General features: G+C 34.6%; 1 protein-coding gene across 1 annotated transcript in view; it reads right to left on the bottom strand.

Annotated features, from left to right (window-relative positions):
* LOC145668405 (dual 3',5'-cyclic-AMP and -GMP phosphodiesterase 11A-like) overlaps nt 1-9202 on the bottom strand; it is a 713632-nt gene extending 704430 nt beyond the window's left edge. Inside the window, exon 1 of the mRNA XM_081736207.1 lies at nt 8936-9202. The gene's annotated coding sequence lies outside the window, so the exon portion shown is untranslated. The remainder of the gene's footprint in view (nt 1-8935) is intronic.
* Nucleotides 9203-23141: the final 13939 nt, after the last annotated feature.

The following is a 23141-nucleotide window of genomic DNA, read 5'->3' as shown; positions in this document are numbered from 1 at the left end:
CTGGAAGAAAGATGTCGTATTTAGGCTCATCCTGCTATTTTTGTTTCACTCCTAGAGCCGATTTAAACCATTAGTAGCGGTCCTTCATGACCTAGGTTATTTACCTTAACACATATATTAAAACATGACACATATATTATAGATGTTAATACAACAAATGATATCACTAAAATTACTTATATTAAATTTATCATGCATTCACACGCTCACTCACTCAGGACAGTGTATATATGGTTAAAGGAAACCAACTAACTAGAAAGATACAAATAATTTATTACATCCATAGTGAAAAGAAAAGACAAACAAATAATTATGAAGAAAATATTAAAAGCACAAGTTCTTGGTTATATATCAATAGAATACAAAGAGTTATATTTTAGTAAATTTTTATATATTCAATCATATTGACAAATGAAAAAGAAAGAAAAAAAATAATTACATGTATCATATCTTAGGCATGCTAAAGCCAAATTATGATTTGCGACATACGCAAATAAGACACTTATTTTACTTTTAAAAAAAAATTGGACAAAGAGGAAAGAAAAAAAACTTTTTGGTGTATTAGAACTTATATGAGTCTCTACCTCACATTGGGTAATAAGATATTGATGATTTTGAGCGTTCAAATCACAAATCACGCACTACTCGTAGTGTCCAGAACATTTCGCTCCATTTAACTTAGTTCGTGTTTATTTATAAATATATATCTCTATATGTATATATATATATCTATTGGTTTACAAAACCATTCGTCGTCTATACTTGGTTTATAACTTTTAACAGTTTATATCTGCAATCACACAGCTACGTCTATACCCATCTAGGGATTTCGAAAAATCACTTTCGCCAGAGGATGTTTCTCCTCTTAGACGGTCCATTTCCAAACTTATTAATTGGATAGTTTTAAGTTATTTATTCAACACTGGGACACGTCATGAGACCTTTCCTTTAGATCACTTTGGTATATATGTATACTTGGTTCGGATTTTCTTTTTTTAAAAAAAAAGCGATCTTCCACAGGTGTACGGAGTATGAAGGTTTAAATCTATTATATAAAAGAGAACGCACAAATCCTTTGTTAGCTCATCACGCTAATACGGCTGAACCAATTTCTTTTATTTTTGGGGGGTTATTAGGATTTGGACCCTAGGTGGTTTTTATCATATCACTTTAATTTTTAATTACCAGTGTCTTGAGATAATTGACCAATAAAAATAAACGTATTTATATGCAACCCGCATGACCGTGTCACTCGGCGGGTTAACATAAATGACAGGCGATATAATGTTAACATTTACTTGAAAGCGAAAAAGTAAAAATTATCTAATTAACAAGGTTTATTGCGTTCCGGGGTGACCCCAGCGAAGCGGGGTGAACGCTGCTAGTTGAAGATAAAAAAAAACTGGTCAAGTCACAGGATACATATGAAGGTGAGAAGGATTCAAGGTACACTTTCCACAATGGTTTTGGGTTGGTAGTTCAGGGATAATATGCGTTATGAAGTGAGGTGGGTTACGTTTAGACCTGCCGTTACTTTCCAATACATGCCATTACATAATTACATAAGGTATAATTTACATTTATTCAACAGAAAAGGAAAATTACTTGAGTGCACGGCGGTATTCTTAACAAAATCTACATTCTTATATTCGTCGGAGAACTTACTAGTAAACTATAGCAACCAATACACGTTTAGGGGGACAGACACGAGCGCTCTTACATATATTCATAATACATTTAATATCATACTTTTACTTTAAAATCATATTCACATACTAATTACATATACATCTCGACGTATTCATTTCTCTCTCTATATATATATATTTATATTCAATAAATGCGCACACATTTACATTAATCACCCCCAACAATAATTTTTTAAAAGCTTGCAAACATTGTCCCAAAACAAATGACTTCCGACATTACATATGAAAAAAGAAAATCGCTTTTCTACCTGATACCGCGCACCTATAAATTTTTCACTTTTATATAATCAATTCGTGTTTAAATCATGAAGGAAAAAAAAACTTTGGAAGGCAGGCACGTAGCACAGAGCATTTCTAAAGATATAACTAGATAACCTAAAATACAATTTCTGGGCCCAGGTTAACTACAAAGTAATCGAAAACCAAAACAGAAAGGAAAGTGACCAACGGATTACAAAAAAAAAAAAAACTTAAGAGGAACGACGGTGAAAGAACGTAATCGAAGTGTCGTCAAATACTAAGTCTTTGTTCATTTCAGCGATAGGTCAAAATGTGATGGAGGACCCAATCACTATCTACTTTATCCATGAATCGTGTCTTGCAACGTCTCAGCTGGTAATTTCAGATCAGAGTTGTACGTTAAATAAATCGTAAGTAACAAGTTCAAAATCTTGGGGGGGGGAAGGTTGAAATTAAAAAAAACTTGAAGAAATGAAGACAGAGAGAGAGATAGAGAAGAAGGAAGACGAAGAATAGGGGCGCCAAAGACTTAAGTGAGAAATAACTAACGCTACAAAGATAGAAGTCGAATTTCGCTCTCAACAAAATCCATAGCCAAAATATTCTTAACATGCCAAAAGGGGTTCGGCTTACCAAATAAATAGCCGATAAAACTGTCTGCGAAGATGAGACAAGTCTGTGTCCACAATGGGATTTTCGGAAAGACAAAGGCTTTAGGGAAATCCCACCACTCACCGTATCTGGTCAACACCCTTGCAGACCCCGAAATCCTCCGGAAGGTTAGAGACGGCGTTAATTTAGGATTTCAAAAGGGAGAAAAAAAAATCATCCGACCTCTTGGAAACTAGAAAATTCCAGGATAGTAATGAAATTAGAGTAATAGTTAAGATATCCCTAATTAGTGATTTGCCGAAATAAAAAAAAATTAAATAAACTGAATTTTGGATCGGTGATTTCAATTACCAAAACATCACCGATAGCTACCCTGCGCAGACACGCCACAGTCTGGGATGTCATTAATTTCCCTCGTCTAATTAAACTAAGAAAAGAAATGAAAATCCTTAAGGGGACTAGGGGTCGACATCCGGGTACGCGAAAATAAATTTCAATAACTAATTGTTTTGATTCCGTAACCCTGTCAGAGCTGTCGCCTCCATGAACATTGTAAGCTAGCCCGAGTAGGTAACGTGGGAAAGAAAAAAATCTCACGGAGCAGGATATTCTATTTTAAAACCGACCAGAAGATATGATTCACTACAGCCCTGTTGTATAACTACTATTGTCTTTTCATAATTTATTATTCAATATGTCTAGTCAGCGATTATATGATGCTACCCCTTCTATCAGATTGTATTACTATGGTTGATTATTATTATAACACATAAAACTACAAAGTATTACCGTAGTCCGACTATATATCGCCCTCCGGCCCGCGTGATATTATGGTGCAGGGGTCAGAACCTGAGATGTTTGTAGCTACACGTATCTATTCAATATCTATATATCAACACACGGCGAAGTATTCACTGGGCTACTATACATTTAACTGTATGGGTGTTCTATCTTCTATATTCATTTACTACAATATTCATATACTTATTAATATTCATATAATATTCATTTGCCACGACGCTATATTCTACAAACACCCTGTTTCCTCTATCTACGCCCAGCCTATTTACACATTTCATCATAACACTTTAAAATCTATAGTCACTACAAACATTTCCCATTCCGATCACCGCACGACAACCTCACTCGAACCCAAGACTCTTTCATCCCACACACAATACTATGTAATACTCGGTAGCTTTATTAAGAAGAAAGAAAAAAAATCCTACGTATGTTCACTGAAAATAGAATTATCTGCGATAATGTTTAATGTTTATAAAATTCTGCAGCAACAATGTACTTCTGCAGCCACGAAGAAAAATGAACATCTAATATAATTCCAAAGCGAAGAACTAGCATCATATCGCCCGACTTCTGTTAAAAAATTACGTATTGTTTATTTACTTAAATATCTCGATTTCTAGACTATGCAGAATGTTGAAACTTTCAGAATATATTAATTTTGGGTCACTTGACCTAACTGTACATTCATATGGGCTGTGAATTATACCTTCTAGGTTTTATTTCGGAAAGAAAGGTCAATTTCATGAAAACTAAATCACTAAGTACCTCGACGGAAGAATGGCGATTAGTACTGACTTTTGACACTAGGGCTAGCGACGATATAATCAACCCTTGAACAACGGAATGTGACCTTGTACACGGAATTATTATACTATATTACGTTCACTTAATGACGGAGTAATAAAAATTTATCGTATAGTAAATACTACACTGTCCGTATTTAATTATCTCACACACTCTTTCATCACTTAACTACCACTACCACTGATACTACATTACAAATATACACATACTACTTAAACTACAAGACACATCATGCCAATACACACCAATTATCACTATCATTAATACATGTTATACTAATAAATATACACAGAAAACATTCATATTTTACCATTTTAAATCGGCTCGAAAGGAGAAGGAAAGAAAGGGACAGGGCCAACTGGCCCTTGTTTTCACTGAATCACATTCTTTACTTAACCTGTTTAATCAATGCCCCCGAGGGGACATATCGAAGTATTAGCTAACAATAGGACCCCTGCCCTGAAGGGGCAGGAACCCGGAACAAACTACATGTTCAACTCATCCCGCTGGAAGCCGTACTCCCAATTTGGGAGTCAGATAGGAGCCTTACTATAAATTTACACGTGCATTATGATCACTATCCTAACTACAAAGAAATTAAATACCGCCATGTTATTACTAAATAAGTACAAAAGAAATCACATTTACTACATACACGAACACAAACGGCAGTGGGGCAGGCCTAACGTAACTCTAAAAGGAGTAATTTTCAGGATGAGAATATTTTAAGGGAGAAACACTACTCTTCCGAAACCGTTTATAGATTTTTTCTTTCTAAGAACAACTAGCAAACTGATGCACTTCACAGAACCTGTCCACCACTAATTATATCAGCAAAACATGGCGTTACCGAGTTGACTTCCTATTTCTGCTCTACAGTTCAGTTTTTACTACGAAATTTAACAGTTCATGGCTCCTCGAGACTTCCAGAGAATTTAGATATTAATAACATCACAATATTACCTTTATTTGTAGTTTCTCTCACTCCTTTCGACTTTTAAGTTAGACGAACAAAAACCAGTGTCTTCAGTAGCACTTTCCGGCGTGGAATGGAATAATTGCGCCCTAATATCATAGCGTGGGTTTATCATCCAATCAAAACTAAGCATTTTGGCGGTGGGGCTTTGAAACGAATAAAATTTGGTAAAATCTGGATCAAACTAGATTTTAGAAGGACCTAGGTATCTAAAAGAGAGGTGAAGGGTGGTCCTGAAAATTCTGTCGAATTTTAGATTGGTTATTTGATCTGGAAAGTTCCGTCCAATAGTGGATCTATATTTTCAGATAGCACTGACACCGTAAGAATTGTAATAATCCATTTACATATCCATATACAAGACTTATAACTAATTTAATATATAAATAAAGATATTGATTCCCAAACCATAATTCCTAATGAATTTTTTTTACAGTTTTTCCATGTTAATTTGAAATAGAATAACAAACAAAACTACGAATAATATGAACAGTCAGAAATTTTTTGTTAAACGTCAAGTACAGTCGGTGCAAAAAATTTCGGGCACCCTCCTATTAAGAACATAATATCATTAGACTGTAATGGCATATTACACTGTAAAAAATTACCTCCTTAAGATCAGTTACTAGTACTTCTGTGCTATGAAGGACACTTTGTTATTTATGTTTGGGTGTGAACAATAATTAAGAAAATAGAGTGTTTTGTATTTTTTAAATTAATTTAAATTTTTTAACAATTATTCCTATATTACATTTGAGTTTACTATTACTCGAGTGCAAAATTCTACCAACACTAATAACATAATCAAGTAGGCCTATATATATTGACAAAAACCGAGACGAACAATTTTCGACATAAGAAAAGAAAAATTTCTCCAGAATCAAGGCGAGAAAAGAAAGAATCCTTCGTGAATCGAAATGAAACGATACTTCCACATATTCTACAAGCCTAGACGAGAAAACTTATTTCTCGTCTTTTACGCAACGCTTATTATTATTATTATTATTATTATTATTATTATTATTATTATTATTATTATTATTATTATTATTATTAATTATGATGTTCCCGTAAGTTACGATCTTTACTTACATAGCAGAGTTTCCACCGTTCCATACATTTGACGGGATATTCAGGCTCACTTTAGAAATTTGAGGAATAATACAAATAAAAACGGGTCCCTTGAATTTCAATTGGACGTTGCTCTCACGGGATAAAATTTGGGTGATGAAATGTCATCTTTTGCAGTTATCACACAAAGAACCCAGAAATGTTTCACAGGAATTCTGCAAACTTCATATTGGTCGAATAGTGTCTCCTATTATTATTCTACTTCGTTTGCTTAAATTTCAACGCGTTCAATACTAGTAGTATAACTTTAAATTTTATTATCCTTATTTGATACCATTGTCCGAATATGCACAAATAAATGGTACATTCACCAGTTGAAACCTAAGTTGTAAACTTAGTTACTTTTACACTATTTATGAACTTTTGTTCTTTATTTACTTTAAAAATTAATACCAAATCCGATCTACCGAAACGATCCACATAGCAGTATTATTTGTGTAGACGTAAAACAAGCAAGAACGTAAAACTGAAACAAAGATAGGTTTCTAGAAATAAGTAATTATAAAGTATATTTTATGTATCTTTAATTAAAAGTTAAGACCAAATATAACAATTATTTCGTGTGAAGTATTGTCTACGGGACAGGAAAATGTAAGTGTGAAAAATAATGGAGAAATTAGCTTGATTCGAACAGACAACGAAAAACAAAGTGCTGCCAATAGTGAGATAGAAAAGACCAATATTGGATATAGTTTAAAACAGGAAAAGAAGTTGTTTGAGACATCCTGAGAGACATAATAGAATTTACGGTAAAAAGAAAAAAGGACGGCGCCAAACAATTGACAGAGCTAGACAATATTAAAACTTATTATTGCTACGTCAAAATGAAGAGGTTGGCTGAGGACCTTCGTGGGTGGAATCTTCTCTAAATGATCAATCAATTAAGGCAAAATATCTATGGTAATTATTATGATTGGTAAATCACTGGAAGACTTACATGTACTATGATCTTCTGTCAACTTCATGATTATGTAACAATGACAATATCCGTTAATCTCATCATCATCACCTTCTTCTTCTTCTTTCAATTTTCTCTTCTACGATATTCCTCTGCATACACTTTCATTTTAAAACAATGTTCGTTTTCCTCTTATTTTTAAAACTATCTTCAATAATTTCCCTTTTCCCAACGCTCTTTTCAACATTCCTCACTCTTTGTCCGTTGTACCCACTTAACTTTCTTCACTGCCCTCTGTTCAAAGTATTATAATCATTTTTACTGCTTTCTCATAGTATGTTTTTCTTTTGCATATCTGTAAATACTCGTACTATATATTTCTAAAAGTACACATATGAAACATTGATTTCGTTGTCAGAAACTAACTATCTAGAGATCAATTTAAAATTATAGAAGAGTTTCACTTTTTTTTTTCTTTTAATGTGGTAACGTAGTTTTTTGGTACTGGTGATTACGATGCTATTTGCCACAAATTACGTTCTAATCCCTTTATTTAAATCAGACAGGAAAATCTTATTTTTACATTAAATATATGGCACAAAAGTAAACAACACTGGAGCATATAATTTTCAGTTATTAAATTTATATTTTGATGCCAAGATATTAGTACAGAAATGAAATTTTCTAAAAATAAGCTTATTTATTTAATTTTACAAAATGTAAATGAATGATAATTAGTAAACGGTGTGAATCAATGACATTCGTCTACACTGTTTCTGATATATTGTATGACAACCTTTTTCATCAATAGATCACACCTTCACATTGCTGAAGAAAAGGTGTATTTTTCAGAGGACTGCCTATTTTGGGAGCAGATGAAATGAAATATTTTTTTAAAAAAAAATCGTAGTCTTTGATGTATCTGTTGTTTACATTAATTAACTCTGATCATCCATGCGTATATGCTAAATCAAACCATTTTTATTACAAGTTCGTCAAAGGAAAGGTATTATTAGTCCAGATTAAATAAAATTCAATAAACAAAATAATATAGAGAATAATCTACTACTTTTAGCAGCTTGCTTCATTTTCACCTCTATAGCTTCTATGATGATATAATATCCTGTTTTTTCCAAAAATGTCAACTGAAGCAGCAAAATATTTAAGTACATGTAATATTTATAAGTTATGTATGAAGAATGTTTCAAGTATTATTTAGCAAATAATATAATTCGGATAATGCTTTTTTTAAAAATAAAACTTAAAGTGTTGGGTGTACAAAACCTTGCTAAAGCAGTGGATTAAAACCAAAACTTTTGTTAAAAATTAAATACTTTTGTAGTAGTATATGCAGTGATATTTTATACTATTTTTAGGAAGTATATAAAAATTGTGCATAAGTAGTTATATTTTAAAGCGAAAAGTAAAGACTTATGTGGAAATATTCCGTGTTAAAAATAACAACATTAAAGTGTTTGATAAACTTCTCTTTAACACGTGGAGCACAACGTAGTCAATAAATTTTCCTATGTATACGTGTATGTATATAATTTTCAACACGATACGAATATACAAAACGTACATCACTCAACACATGTACACGCGAGACACGTGTTCGAAAGATTACATTCACGGCATATTTTCTTGCAAAATATACTTTCACTTATGGGTTATCATTGCATATCTTTGATATCAAGCATAAATTTCCGTAGCATGTTTAGGTTTCATATTTTTTTTCAAGAAACGAAAAAAGGTACTTACCATTCGAAGATAACAGAAATGAAGCGAAAGTAGTTGAACAAAATTGGGAGCAAGTTGACAAAAAAAAAAATAATTCACGAAACGAACAGAATATGAAAACAAACCGGTGATAATTTTTTAAAACAAAGACAACACAATTACTATGACTAATATTAATTTAATATGCGTAGTTATTTTAACCGCAGGACCACGGCTCTCAACTGTTCCGTTGCACTGGTCGGGAATAACTGCCGAACAGGAAACACCTCATGGCCAACACCGGCTAGCAGCAACACACAAACACGCGCTTCTCTCTCTCTTCGGTCTAACTTCTCGTTGCGTTGTGGTGTTCTGACGTCACATCGACACCCTCCAATGCGACGCTCTCGCTCGTGACGTCATAATTTTGTCATGCCACCTTCCCATGTCTTAGCAATTTTCTCACCATTCAAGTCAAGTTACCCTCCTTCCCACATTTCATTAGTTCCAAAGTAATTTCGCATTCTTGTTTAGGTACTTTGTTTATTTTTTTCTCTAAAGATAATTTTAGCCATTCTTAACGGCAGGATTGTCACTGTCATTTGCTACATATATATACTTCTTACGCAAACGACATTTGGAAATGAATTACGTATTCATTCGATGTCAAAAAAATATTTACTCATTTAAAAAAAAAATCATTGTAATGTTAAATTTTGCTAAAGCTACTTTATAGTGAAAAAAATCTGAAAGCTTTAAAAATCTTTTAATATTTTAAGGAACAAAAAGAAATGTAACAATTAAAAAGGGTGAAGAGGGAAAAGTAGAAGTGATGACAAAATTTCAATATATATAGGTAGTGTTGTTAATTAAGATAAGAATTATGAGCATGAAGAAAAACAAGGATTGGAATTTAATGAAAAAGTATTTTGTTGGTTAATGGCAAGAGTTTAAGGAAAATCATCAAGTATTATATGTGGAGTATTTACTATACGAAACAGAAACGTGAAAAATTACGAGAAACTGAATGTGGAGAGAAACGAGGAGAAACTAGTTAAAATAAGTCTAAAGCCAATTGAATGATGATGAGATAGAAATAGTAGAGGAGGAAAGAAGAATGTTGGAAAGGGACGTTGTGATTCAAAGGTAAAGCTCTCACCTGTGTTGTGAGACACCTCTAGCTCGATTCCTACCCACACGATTTTGTGGTAGACAGTACTGTTACTCACGAGACAAGAAATTTACCTTTTTGTCTCGAAAACGACACGAAAATTATCTTTTTTTAAAAAATTCGAGTGAAGAAGAAAGAATATTACCATTCTTATCTCATTTTCAGGACAAAAAAAGAATCACAAGTCTCGTAAACAACACTAATTCACCCAAGTCTTGAATCTCAAGCACTGTTTTAGTATTACATGATTCGTAGCATAAAAAACTATAAATTGACAAAGTAATTGTATGAACGTAATCAAGACTATTTATCAAAGTTTTTACATACGCAAGTCATTACACGATATGCTGCAGTAATAAATATGATTTAAATGTTGTTAGCTCACACTTTCTTGAACCCTCTCGTGACGTCATAGGATTTTTGATAACTTCTAGATTAAATTAAGCAAAAATAAATAAGGGTATAAATTTTCCACATAAAAATTTCAAAATGTGACGATAACATTTTTGAATCAAGACTAGGACAGCTTTTCAAGAATCGAGACAAGACGAGATATAATTCTTCTAAACTCGAGACCAGACTTGACTTCTACAAAATTTACGAGAACGAGACGAGACTAGTAGACAACATCGTTTGTGGATTTTCTCAAAATTCTTCTATTTCCTCTCCTATTCCCATCCCACCAATTATTTCATAATTCTTCACTTTCATTAAAATCATCCTTAAATTACAGGGTATAGCTATGGATTGTAAAACTAAAAATGTCATTTCATTTCATCTTTTAAGAATGTTGGATTAATTTAAAAGAAAAAAATAGTTAGGACATTGTTTTGAGAGAGGACGCTATGTTATACTGACCATGACACAAGATATGATGAAAGAGAATGAGGGAGAGAAAATGCAATGAATGACGGAAGCTATTAGAAATTGATAAAGTCCCGTTCAATACGAGAAGGATAACTGAGGATCACAGTGCATGGAAACTTTTTAATAATGATTCAAGTAAGCAGCTAGGAATAACACAATTGTAATGATGATAATGATGACAATTTGTGTCTATCAACTTTAATTTCTAATTCTTGTCACAAGACCAGGTCCACAATGACTTCAGCAAATATGACTGAAGTCGTATTTTTTTATTTATATTATGATTACTGCGATTGGCTAGCATTTTCGAACTCTTATACAGTATACTACATACAAGCTTCTGGCAACTTCCGGCGTCCGTCTTCGCAGTTATCGCCGTCATCGGCAACTCGCACTAGTAACTATGTATATCAGTATGGGCAAGCGCAATGTAACTACTAGTTATTAACTACCGGATTAAAGAATCCAGTCCTTCAATGAATGCAGTGCTATATGTATATCCCGCAGCTAAAATATTGTCAATCCCTTTCTTTTTATTCACACATCTACGAATATGAAATTGCAATAATGGTAATAATTACAAAATCTGATAAACAATATCTCGCTTGTTAACAATCGATAGTACAGAGGAGCACGGTGGCTCTGTGGTAGAGTACTTACCTCTGGTGCATGAGGACTCTGGTTCGATACTCGGCCAAGTAAGATTGTGGTGGACAACATCAAGACCGTGGATCTTCTAGGGGTACTTCTGTTTCCTTCAACTTTCTCATTCCACCAAAATTTTCCCATCAACATTCACTTGCTTTATCACCGTCTCCCTTATCCTAAAGGGCCTAATCCTGGAACGTTAAAAACTGAAAAATTACATTTCAATCGGTAGTAGCGATACGATGCAGTAGAACTCCTATCTGGAAAACCTTCCTGCTGTTTTGCAAGTAGTTATTATATAGACATGTAGATGGCAGAAATGTGCTACTACTTGTAGCGCCATTGTGCCAAGGTAAGAACCACGTACAGTACGTAGTCGATGTGATCACTTGGAGTGCTTAGACAACAGTTTTAAAAGCAGGCATTACATTATATAAATCCAATTTTATACATAAGTTTACACGTTTTGGCTTTAACTAAGGTAGACTCTAGGCTCATATATTTAGTCACCATGGCAACCTGGCGTCCAGGAATATTTGAACCCAATTTGATTTTCTGTCAATAGAACATTCCGCAGTCCGAAGCAGTAAGTCTGCCATTTATTTGCTTAAGTTCCAATAAGAACGTTTTGTTTGACATATATTTATGGATGATCTTGGCATCAAGGATACTGAAAAGTTTAAGAAGAATGTGTGTGTGTGTGTGTGTGGTTAATTTAATAAATGAACAAAATGGATGAATGCTATCAAATAGAATAAATAATTTATCTGAGTTACACAAAATGCTACAAACTTATATCATATGCTGTTTATCATATTTTCTATTTTTATTATTTTTAATTTTTTTCATTTTGATTATAAGTAGTATGCACGTCATCGTTAGAACAAATCAAACAACAATTGACACAATCTTTTACTTAACAATGTATATTTTGTCACGTACAGTACAAAAATAAGTAAATAGATAAAGTGTATGTAAGCAGATCGGCAACATACGACAAGAGTCTATAAAAATTATTTTTTTTTATTTTCTCGAAAACTGCGCATCCGAATTTACCCTCGAGCATATTACTTGGTTTTGCTCACTGTGGAGTATTAATTAGTCTTATCAGTGAATATTATGTTTAAACAAAAATTAAAGTTCAATACCCAATTGGAAGTCCGTTCTTGACAATTTGGGTCCGAAGTTCCGAGCCTGCCTTCCATGTAAAGTGTGGTGTGGGTTGACTTTTGTGTGCCAACGTATCTCTTCTTGAGGACTGAAATTGTAGCGAGTCTATTTTCCTTTTTCTGATATGACTACTGCGGTTCTGGCATTTTGTAGGCCACTCTTGGCGGTAAGGTTCTGGTTCCAATTGCAGCTCTGACTCTGTGCCAGAATTAGGTTGGTTTTCGTGTTGTACATCAGCGAGAGTTTTTTTTTTTTTTCGTAGTGTGTTTAAAGTGTTACTGTAACCGCTTTGGAGGCTCAATACTGGATGGTGGGTTATATCTCATTATCACCAAGATATTTCTTTCGTCTTGTTAAGTTCAATGACGGTATTCTTCAGCACCAGTTTTATCTTAATAAGCAGTGTAGTTATTGTACAGCACCAATTTATATTTTTACAAAAGAAACTAAGTTTTTCACGATTTTCTCAAAATGTGTGAATGAGAATATACATATATAATTTTGTTTAATTCACTGACATCTATCGATTGGTATATATATCATCTTTAGACAAAACGTTTTACGCTAAACGCTAGTACGAATAACATTGTAGAACTTAATATTTGTATTATTAAACTAGTTGAAATACCCGTTCTTCGCATACGGAGAATAAAATTATGGAAAATATTTGAATCCCCTTAGAATACGCACTTCAATAAAAGTGTACTTAAAACAATCCATAAGGTTTTCTATTTTTGGTATAAAATTTCACTTCTTACCTCTTAGGATATGCCCGTTGATCAATGTGACATGATATAGAGGCAACCAAAAAAAATCTGTCTCTTTTTGTGGAGGTCTGTGTTCAATTGACCCTCACACCGTGAATTCAATGCGAATGCAGATAAGACGAAGGTCTTTTATTGGTGTGGGTATATCCAACATACTACCTGATTGTGGCAGTTTAGTTACACTGTGAACTTGCGTAAGGACAGAGTGAACATGGGACCTCCACAGAGCTCCTTAAGGGCGTGTATGCTGTACGAGTTCAGACTATGGTCAAACACCGCTGCAGCAGGGCGGAAGATATACCAGGTCTTTGGTGAGAGTGCCGTGACTATGCTAACAGTGAAGTTGTTGTTAAACAAGTTCAAGGACGGTGACGAAACACTCGAAGACATACCACGTGCCGAAAGATCAACACATGTACGGTCTTTCTAGCCTTAGAACAAAGTAGACGTAAACAAAGCGAAATGTATTACTCCGCGGCTCACACGTGCTTCGGCAGTGAGAGACGTGAACAGTAAGATCTTCTGCTAGCTTATTGTCGTCGCATAATTTCCAAAGTGTAAGGCTCTGTTGGTTGGTATGTAATTAACGCACTGACACTGAATATTGTTATGTTGGAAATACATGTGTTCTTAAATCGTTATATAAACGAGATTGCCTCTGTTCCTGATGTTCTCTTTTGTGTTTTATAACACGAGAGGAATGTGGATTATTGTAACACTTTTTCGCCATGGAACACTCTGCATTCTACAATATCAAGTGAGTGGGGTCGGCGCGCGAACGCATACGCATGCGCAGTAAATACTATATGTCCAATGACGGGTGAGGTTGAAATAAAGCTACATCTGTTGCTTAAATATTATATATATTGCGTTTATTATCACAAAATATAGGATAAATTCTGATATTTTCATTTGAAATTATTATTTTAGTAGGGATTATATTGCGGTATGATATTAGTGCAGAGAGACCAACAGCCAATCACTGGTCATCGATCCACTGGTAGTCAGATGGGTTTGTTTACATCCACTTTTTTCTAAGGCTGGAAAGAGATTACAAAATGAAGATCTTCAGGCAGATATTGAGGCGAACAGTGGCCAGACATATGGGGAACTGTGACTACATTTCAGTGTAAGTGCAGAAATCTTTCTGCAGCATCTCCATGAACTTTGGAAGCACTACAAGTTGGGTCGATGACTACCATATGATTTGGCTCCGGGCCAGAAGGCAACGCGAGCAAACACTGTGTTTCTTTACTGTCTCGTCTGAGGAAGAAGCCATTTCTGGGCAGGATGTTTACATATAATGAAAAGTTGGCCCTGTACGAAGCTCCACGGCGCTATAATCATTGGTTAACATTCCATGAACCGGTTCCAAAAGAGCCGAAACCAGCACTGCACCAGAAGTTTCCTCCTATATGTTTGGTAGACTACTCGCGACATCGTGCATCGGGAACTGCTACCAAAAGGTCAGAGTATCAATACGACTTTATACTGTCAGCAGTTGAGCCGTGTTCAAGAGAAACTCAAAACTCTGGAGCCAGCGAATTTGAATCGCAAAGTGATCCTCCTGTTACAGGGCAAGGCTAATCCTGAAGTGGTTAGGAGACCCGGAACACCATTCTACGCCTTGGATGGAAAACATTATTGCATCCGCCATACTTGCTTAACATTGCACCGTCCGATTATCACCCGTTCAATTCCTCGGACAATCACCTGAGAGGACGCCAGTTCAAATCCCTAGTAGAGGTGTAAAATGCACTTGATACTTTCATCGCTTCATAGCCCATCACGTTCTACAACAGTGGAATCCAACGTTTTCCAGAACGTTGACAGAAGGTCATCGGTACTCATGGGAACTATTTCTGATCTTCCAGGTACGTAAGTGACGTATCTATGTTCGAAGGTGGTGGGTGAAAAAGCGGCAGAACTTTCTTCGTTACCTTCATAAACAGAAAACCTTAAGGTAGTGCTTGGAGAAATTTTGATGGCAAAGGTGCAAGCTTTGGGGTTGGGTTTTCCAATACTACAAGCTACTACGTCTATATAGTATAGAACAGAACGGGTAAGTATCGTCTGCACGAAAAAAGACGATAAGTAATTGTAAAATACTTTCATCCATATTTTCAGAGAAAATGATAGAACTAGATTGTTTTTATAAAAGAAAGAGTACAGATGAAGTGGAAAATCAAATTCTCATGCTACATCAAGCATACCCCTGTTAAACAAGTATAGTTTTATTGAGAAAGTGCACACAAATGAATGTTGAGCTAGAAAGTTCTGGATTGCTCCGGACCCGGTGGACCCTCATGGGCACTCCCTTTGTTTCAAAATTAATTTCAAATGGGTAAAACGTTTTCTGTTATGCAATCACAAATAACAGACAATATCGATTCAATTGTGACGGGAAAATATGGAAATAGCAACCCTTACCCCTTAAAACCGAAATCTTGGAAATGCTGGGTTAAGTGCTTACTTATTTGTCAAGGACATTGTAAGCATATATGCCGAGCTTCATCTGTCTAATTTTACGAATTCATCTATGCTACTCCGTTCTGGGCAAAGCATTTAGGTTAGGTTAGGTATCCCCTTTACCTGCCTTAGCCAATGTATTTCTAAAAATTCCTTTCTTATTCATTGCTCTCAGCTTCTCACGTGCTCACGTTTTGAGATATATATATATATTAATACAGTATAACCCCTCTAACCCGTCATCTTATGGACTGGGGGTATGATCAGAATGCGAAAAATTTCGATTATCAGAGAACACGGAAGAATACAGATTTACAGTAAAATAAACACTCTCTGAACTCAATAATGACTGTATTGTTCTCTACAGTAAAATCAAACGAACAGTAATCACTAAAAACTGATCAGTAGAGTACAGAAAACACACACAACGAAAGAAACGATACAAGAGATAACGGAGCACTAAAGTAGATATGCGGTTGCAGCAAGTAAATTACAATTCCGCGACGGCAGGTTGCAGGTTGCAGGTTTATCATGACAAAATTAAGAGTTCCGGGCTACCCAAAGCCCATGCCTCGTATATGTAATGGAGAAAGTATATGAAGTGTTGTCCCATGAGTTGTAAGCCAAATCAGCAACTATCGCTTATTTCTGTGAGGATAGGTGTTGGAAACGACAATGGGTCTCTTGTGTATCCGACCAGTCGGGACAAGTTAGGCTCCGGTACGGTCAGATCAACCGGAGTGGCGGATCAGCCGAGGGCGGACGAGAGAGGTTCTATTGTATGGCTGGACGTCTATGAGTGAATCGCTTTCACACTTTCATACGATAATACAGATTGTCCTTCTTTTAGGAGCGGATTCTTAGAAAACGTTGAAATGCTGTTTCCCCTATTTCTCATTAAGAATTTATACTGTATACCAATTTGCACATCTTCAACTTAAGCGAATCCTAATCTTAAGCATTTTCTGAGTAAATAATGGAAGATCTTAACATTCTTCCCCTTAACCTTTTCTCAGACGAGGAATTTTCGCAGACGCTGAAATGCGTATTCCCTCGTTTTATTTAAGAATTTATATACAGATTTTTAGATCTTCAACTTGAGCAAATCCTATCATTAGGCAATTCTCAATTTAAAAAAGAGGAAATTTGGATATTATAGTAAGAACCCCCTTTTCCCTCTTAGGAACGACACATGTTCCATTATTTTTAAGTGTTTGTATACCGAAATTCACATCTCCAACCTTAAGCAAATCCTCTCATTGAACACTTCTTCAATAAAGAAAGGGAATATCCGATACTATAAAAATTATCCCACTTTCCACTCTTATGAGCGGAAATTTCGAAAACGTAGAAACATATGCTCGTGTATTTTTACTTAAGTATTTATGTACCAAATTTCACGTCTTTACTTTCAGTGAATTTCCATACTAAACACTTCCTCAATGAGAAAAAGTGAAATTTCTATATTATAAAAATGATTCCCGTTTTCACCCTTAGAAGCAAAGTTTTCGAAAATACTGAAACACGAGTTCTATTATTTTTCTTTATAAGTTTATGCACCACGAGTTTATGTACCAAAGTTTACATTTCCAACTTAAGTGAATCTTTACATTCGGCACTTTTTGAATAGATAAATAATTAAATAAATAAATAAATAAATGGAAGTTTCAGTATTATAGAAATTGCCCCTTCTTCCCTGTTTCGAACTGGAACATTCGAAAATACTTAAATACGTATTATCTTATTTTTATTTAAGTGTTTTAAACCGAACTTCAAATCTTCAACTTAACCGAATTTCCCCCTGAATACTTTGTCAAAAACTAAAAGGAAATGTCTATATTATAGAAATGATCCCTCTTTTTGCCTTAGATGTGGGATTTTTATTTATCATGCAGAGTACTCCGCCGATGGAAATTAATATACCTAGATATTATACAGTTATCTTTCATATGCACTCATTAATTTTAACCCTAGTACGGCATAGATAGCTCTTGTAATGGTTTCACACGTGTAACATTACATGAAAAACAGGTTTTTACATTGTGAAAGATTCTTCCTATTATTAAATTTAATATCCTATACCGTTCTCTTTCATATGCACTCACTCATTTTAACCATAAAATTGCCGTTTTTGTGACGGACAATTCTTAATCAGTACCTAAATTTCAAGTAAAAAGATTATCTGCAAGGATTTAATATTTAACTAAAAGAAACCATAAATGTTATTCTATCAATATCTTCTATATTTAGATCTACTGTAACTGAATTTTTATTCCAAAGATTAAATTTAGCTATCTATAGATTACCGAACATATTTTCCAAGTAACTGGCATAACATTCCCACCAATAAATGTACCTAGATGTGCTAGGAGTGAAAGATACTGAAAATGAACTATTTTTTGCTTCAAGTATTATTTTAACTTCACTTTAAGAGTCTTCACAATCCTCACTTTCATTGTTCTGAATTTCAGTATAGAATTTAAAGACAATGAGCAACACCAGATACCTTAGACATAAGCCAATATTTTGGTATTCCGTCTGTTTGTATCAGTTTTATGTTTTACTAGCAGCATCATGTTTGGTTTTGGTGATGGAAGAGGTGGGTCCAAAATAACACATTTTTTCTTGGTTTTCGTTGCCATATTATTATAGATTCAAATTAAATATGTCCGAAATTTACTGGGGTTATTTTCACCCTCTGACTGTGCAACAATAAGGTTATGATGAACAATATCTACCATTAACGTGAGCTCCGCACCCTCACAGGTATCGTATGTAAGGGGAGCTTACAGATTTAACCCCCTTTAAACAAGATATTATGAAAAAATTAATATTTATTATATCTCTATAATTATGTAAAACAAGTCCAGAGTAAGTGAAAAATTGTCTGGTCAACGCACTTAAGCAGGGCCATTAAGGTGGGATTTTTGGAAATTCAATGAGGAAAGCAGAAAACAGTGGTGGCAATTACTGTATTATAGTAGAATACCCACATTTCAGAATCTCTAACGGTTACAGATATGAAAATTAGTATATGAATTTAGCATCTAAAATAATTAGACTGTGTTTAAGCGGTTTTGATATGACCTAGAAAGGAAGAAAGAAACATTAAAATAATGAATTATATTATTTCCTTTACATTTTTGAAAACAGGTTTTGAAGACATTTAACTAAGATTGGCATAAATTGTCGAATAATTTAATACTATTTTTGTTTGTTCCGATATTTAATTTTGGCTTAAGTTTAGAGTTACCCCTCCAGTTTCAAACCTACAAAAAAGCAATTAAAACATTAAGCATTATTAGGTAAGGTTAGTTTAGGATAGGATATTTTTGGTTATTTTAAGTTAGGTTAGGTTACCCGGTAAGACTTCAGTTAGACTAGAACACAGGGGTAAAAGTGGATCTGAAAAGATAGGGGGACGGTAAATAGCGGCATGACGTCACGCCGTTCTCCCTGCCTATTTTGCCCATTGTAATTTTTTAGAAACTGGGGGACGCCGTACATATTTTTCGAGGTGGAGGACGGCGTCCTCCCGTGTTCCTCCTCAATTTTACCCCCTACTAGAACAGTGACTGGAACGGTTCTCATAGAACTTATAAAAATTTAATAGGTTCTCGTCATTATTCTTATATAATTCTGTAAAACTCAATGCGGAAATATAACATTCAACGCACCGATTCGCCTTCCTATACGAGTACCATGCTGCTGAATCACCGAAACCTTCCGCATGTTGCAAATAATTCCCACTTCTACGTATCTTTTTCCGTATTCAACATAACTTTTACTGCCAAACTTACACACTTAAACAGCACATCATTATTCCCACCCCAAATCATTATTTCTTGCCTTATTTCTATTGCAAATTTTCCTAATTTTTATGAAAAACGGGTGGGGAACTCTAAACTTAACCTTTTTTGGCTTGGATGAGCAACTCTAAACTTAACCCTTAATTTTGGGCGTGAAAGGGTTCCATGATGAAAGAGTTTGAGAAACGCTGAGGTAACCATTTAATAAATAGAGAAAGCTAGTGCGATGACCCATATCTTTCATTATCCTATTAGCTGAGCGGAGATTATCCTCGAGAAAGAGACTGAAAATTTTCCAATCAATACCTTTATCTCTAAGTCTTCTAATTAACATTTTGTTTCAGTTTATAATATGAAGGAAAGGTTTCTGAATATAGCCTACTACGAGTAGATCGTGCATTCGGGGTCTATTCCTGGAACCTTGGAATTTGCAGTGTTTGCTTAACATCATGGACCAATTCAAAAGTTATTTGAATTAATGACACCAAACTCCAGTCTGGAAAGGTAAAAACAAAAGAGTTGCGAGACAATGCACTAACCATACCTCTTCAGTTGAACATGCACTAACGGGCCGGCAATATTTGCTAGAAGGTCTAGAATCTTTCACTGTGAGAAGTTAATAATAGAAAACTTTTCGACAGAAAGTGTCGTTCTTTAGATTTAAGAGATTCTTCTTTGCTGGTGAAGCAATCATAATGATGATGGATCTTTTGATAAAGCGTGGCATTTCCGTGATATTATCCTTCCGTAAAGTTTTTTTTTTTCTCAAGAGCCATTCTCTTTCACTTTAGTCTTAAAAACAAGTAAAAGGATATCTTATTAAAGCTATCATTCATAATCTTCTCTCTTTTTTTTTAAGAAAATTACAGAAGCAAAACTTGCTATTTAACAGACATCAATAAAAGATTTTCGAAAACACGTCAATCTGTATAGAGGGTGCTTATAAACCATACTGACAAACTGTAAGAAGTGATTTTTCACATCAAAATAATAATAATAATAATAATAATAATAATAATAATAATAATAATAATAATAATAATAATAATAAAGTTCATAAGGACCTGCGGGTAAAAGTGCATAGTTTCAGAGTTAGGACCATCCACAAAGAGTGGGTAAAATAGATTGGAATACTCGTTATTTCTATCATATTCTACGTATGTTGGGTGGACTACATGTTAGCCGTCTGTGCAGTAGCAGTCGTTTCTTAACGAAATCTTTCACATTCGGAATATTTGGGGTCGAGCATTATCCTATTCATATACATTATCCGAATTTATTCGAAGAAAGAGTACGAACTCGGCTTCTAGAACTTACATAATGTAGCGGTCAGTGATGAGGTTGCTCTCAATATGTTTCAGCCGAGATTTCATATCATATCCAATGGTGCTCTACCCTAACACACCTGCTGTACAGCTGTTTGACGTTCGATAATACATGCTGACTGACGAGCTCTTCACAATAGCGTCTAAGGTGTGTACGAATTAAAGGACAGGTTAAAGCGAAACTAGTAACACGACCATCTTCAATTTGGAACGCATGACGGTATTCAAGTGTCTATTCTAACACGAGGAATTTGTAACTATGTCTATGGAAGGTGACACAAAAACTTAAGTAGTGTCAATCAAAAATTCCGCAAACGCCATCAAACCTTGGGAATTGACCTACCAACTTCATATATCTAAAACTTTATGTCAACACAAACAAGTCCACATTCCAAGTCCACATTCTAATTGGACATTCCAAGTCTGCTAAAAATAAGCTCAATATTACTGCTGTGTTATGCATTTCGTTATCAACTATTAACATTATTAAAGAACAGTTAAAACTGGATAGAAATATATAAGTAAACACAAAACTAGGACAACCGGTACTGATTAAACGCCTAAAACATGTGGTCATTTGAAATGGAATAGCCCTCGAAATCTGCCAATGGCATCACAGGAAAGATCGACAGAACAACACGAACCAACCGGTGTATTTGTATAGTGAGCTAAAGTACAGACGCATTGCGGAAAAAAAGAAACTTCTTTCTACAAAATCACAAATGACTGACATACAATTGTATCATGAATATGCGGAGCAAGCCACAACTCTTTTGCAACCACATTGCATTCCCCGAAAGTAAGTGTGGAAGTGATCGGCAATCTATGATTCACCACATTTCCACCATCCTACACTGACATACGACGGTATCAGTGTCATGGCGTGAAATGTAATTTGAAAAGGTACATAGTACTTACAGGATGAAATCATCACAGCTACAAAATACTGCACATCGTGGTATTATAAAATAGATTGCTTTCATTCAATCAAATTCATTTAAAAAAAAATCCTCTTGTACCCCTCCAGTTTCTTGATTGACAATGATCCTTAGCTAACTATTTCATCTTAGCTGATGTAGGAGTTATCTACTTTAATGCCACCCATTGATTGTTGTCTTTTTCCCTCCATCGTTTTCCTTCCACCATACCGTTTATCACAACTCAGAGAATACAATTTTCTCAGATAGTGTTCTAACATTTAAAAAAAAAAATAAAAATTAGTTGTGTCGAATAGAAAAAACAATGAGAAAAATGAAATGAAATCTTTGAGTTTTACGTCCCGCAATTACGCCGGTTAGGCTAAAGGAGACGGTGATGATAAGTAATGAATGAAACGGTGGAATAAAGAAAGTGGGAGGAAACGGGAGAATCCCGAGAAAACCCACGCACACGGTGTTTTGTCCACCACAAAGTTCACGTAGCGAGGAGCGTGTTAGGATGATAAGAGAGACTAAAAACGTAACATGAATGTACTCGTAATATTAACCAGGAACATGAAATCTTCGATCTTTTTAAAAGCTTGTATCTAATTGAACAAGAAACAAAAGCAGAAATAAGTACTGATCATGTAACTAGAGACACTAACATTTTTGTTAGTGTAGTTGATAATAACTGGCCTTTGAAATCAGAAGTACTGTTTTAAATTTTATATCAAAAGCCAGATTGGAAGCAGTTCATCAAGATTATTAGAAGCAACTATAGAAATTAGAAAAGCATGACCGGACTCATATTCGAAGTAATCATCGCTAAAATATACTCCATTATTACTAAAATAAACTTAGTCTTTTAACAAGACCGATTCATTGGTTGAATTACTAGGATGGTGCGACTGAAATGTACATTTTACATGATAAGGTAACTACGCTTAGCAACCAATTCCATAGATGGACCGTGTAAGTTGGATCGAACTTCATTATTTTTGTATACAATCTGACTTTTCCTCTGTAATGTGAAGGTTACTTATTTTGTTCAGAATCTTCGTACATCGTAAAGTGCCTATCCATATACACATGTTAATCGTGT

The sequence above is a fragment of the Thermobia domestica genome, chromosome 13 (genome assembly GCF_964235325.1).
Source record: "Thermobia domestica chromosome 13, izTheDome1.hap1.1, whole genome shotgun sequence".
NCBI classification, from domain to species: Eukaryota; Metazoa; Arthropoda; class Insecta; order Zygentoma; family Lepismatidae; genus Thermobia; species Thermobia domestica.
This window is presented reverse-complemented; position numbering and strand designations above follow the sequence as displayed.